We start from the raw sequence: 2,668 nt of genomic DNA, 5'->3' as shown, positions 1-2,668 counted from the left end.
TTTCTAGTACAAATGTTTTTCTCTGGGGTCTCCATTAAAAGAAAATAAATTAAACTTTACTTATAAATTTATGCAATTATAAACAGTCCTTCTGATCGTAATTATGAACTAATATAATATATATTTGCTCCACGAAGTTATTTTTTTCTCATATAATACTCTTTAAAATAATTTTTTATTTAACAATTAATATAAAATTATTTTTATTTATTTTACATTTTTCTCTTTTTCTTATTATTATTTATTTTATTTATTTTTATTCTATTTGTTCATATGTTTATAGGTTCCATAGATTTTTGTTTTGACTCTTTCCGTTTCTACAATGACTGTAAATACAATCTTTTTAGCAATGAAAATTATAAAAATAAGATTTTAGAATAAAATGGGTAATGAATTTTTTACAGATAATTTAGTTATTTATATAAAAAAAAGATATTACTAGTTTGTTTAGAATAGAGCTAATAATTGATGAATTAAAATTCAAAAAATATCATTGAGCACAACTTTTTCTAAAAGATTATTATAAGTCTTTCTTTACTTATTCTTTTTATTTACTTTCTATATAAAATTATTATTTATTATGAATATTTTGATTATTGGTTAAATTCAACATATTAGTTTTAAAAATTTTTAGCTCTTACTTCTTTTCCCCTTTGGCCTCATCAACAAAAATTGGCTAGCTTCATCCCTACTTATATGACTAACAAAATTCAAATTGTATGCAAAGAAAAAAGAAAATTAAAAAAAAATGTAAATCGCTTTGATTGATTCATGAAAAAAGAGAATAGGAGAAAGTTGAAAACCACTTGCAAAGGGAAAAAAAAATGTTGACACTATATAGTTGTAATAGGAATTGAAAGAGTTAAAATAAGTCAAATCAAATGATTCAAGAGAGAATATACAACTGATTTTTTTGTCTTTGACATTAATTGGCATAGCTTTGAAAGAGTTGAAACACTTTGTAAACATGAATCTTGCTTGATATCAAATTCAAAATGTTAAATGTAAATTATTTGATTGATTCATGGGAAAAAAAAGAATAGGAAAAAAAGTGAAAATCGTGTGTAAAGAAAAAGAAAAAAAAAGAGCTAGAGGGTTTTAAATAGATTCAAACTGTGTGCAAAGGAAAAAGAAAATAAAAAAAATGTAAATTGTTTGGTTGATTCATGAAAAAAGATAATAGGAGAAAGGGTAAAAATAATGTGCAAAGAGGACAAAAAATGTTGACCCTTTGTAGTTGTTATAAAAATTAGAAAAGTTAAGATAAGTCAAACCGAATGATTCAAAAGAAGATATACAACTAATTTTTCTATCTTTACATTTACTGGCATAGCTCTGAAAAAGTTAAAACACTTTGCAAATATGGATCTCACTTAATATCAAGTTCAAAATGCTAAATGTAAATTTTTTTATTGATTCACAAAAAAAAAAGAGAAAAGGTGAAAAACGTGTGTAAAATAAAAAAAACAAGAGCTGAAGGGTTTTAAAAATTTCAAACCATGTGTAAAGAGAAAAGAAAACAAAAAAGGAATGCAATTAAGTGTTTGATTGATTCATGGAAAAAAAGATCAAAAGAAAGGGTGAAACCACGTGCAAAGGGAAAAAGAAGTGCTGAAGGGTTTAAAAAATATACAAGCGGAAAAGATAATAAATAAAAGCAGGGGAAAAAAGAATGTAATTAATTGTTTGATTGATTCATGAGAAAAGAGAACAATTGAAAGGTGAAAATCGTGTGTGAAGGAAAAAAAAGAGTTGATGGGTTTAAAAAAATTCAAACCGAGTGCAAAGGGAAAGAAAATAATAAAAAAATAGCATAGAAAGAAGTACACAGTGCACATGAAAAAAAGAAAAAGATTATAAAATAAATTAGATGACTTGCCAATATTCCAAAACAATTTGTTTGATTTAATTAGGGGCATGCTTGGCTTGGGGAAATGAAATAGCCATTCCTTCCTTATTATCATTTTTAAGATAAAGTTACATTTGATTTAATAGAATGGCTATTCCAAATTGTTAGGATAAAAAAACAAGTTGATTAGACAAAAATATTATTTTATAATTTAAAAATTACCTTATAAATTAATACAAAACTTATTTTTTCTCTCTTTAAAGCACAGAAAACACCAAAATTTTTTACTTCATTTAAAAAAAGGAAATAAAAATATTTAAATATTATTTAATATATTAATATTATTTAACTATAATAAATATTATAAAGAATATTATTTAATATTATTATTTGAATATAATAAATATAATAAAGAATATTATTTAGTATTATTTAAATTTAATAAATAATAAATTTTGTCTTTTAATATTAAACATTATTTAATTATATTTGTCTTTTAACAAAATAAATTTTTTAATTTTACTAAAAGGTATTTTTATTATTTATTATTTAATTTTTAATTATTCCTAAAACTATTCTTATCAACCAATTATTAAAATAAATTATAATAATAATTTTCATCTTATTCCATTCCCATAAACTAAAATATATGATAACTATTTCTCCCTTCTATTGTTATAGAATAACGATTTTATTTTCTCTCTATTTTATTCTAAGAACCAAGGGGTGGTGAAATTATATATTTCTAATTTTCTATATATAATAATAAAATAATTAAAAATTGAGAGATGATCACAGCTCCGGTCAAGAGAATAAATT

At 22.2% G+C, this 2,668-nt stretch overlaps 1 pseudogene across 1 annotated transcript in view; it reads left to right on the top strand.

Annotated features, from left to right (window-relative positions):
- Positions 1-2,668, top strand: part of LOC110422738 (21 kDa seed protein-like) — a 76,883-nt pseudogene that overhangs the window by 73,994 nt on the left and 221 nt on the right. The window lies entirely within an intron of this gene.

This window comes from Theobroma umbraticum, unplaced genomic scaffold (genome assembly GCF_002168275.2).
Source record: "Theobroma umbraticum cultivar Fairchild unplaced genomic scaffold, ASM216827v3 scaffold_146.0, whole genome shotgun sequence".
Taxonomy (NCBI): Eukaryota; Viridiplantae; Streptophyta; class Magnoliopsida; order Malvales; family Malvaceae; genus Theobroma; species Theobroma umbraticum.
The sequence above is the reverse complement of the archived record's forward strand: the minus strand, read 5'-3'. Positions and strand labels throughout refer to the sequence as shown.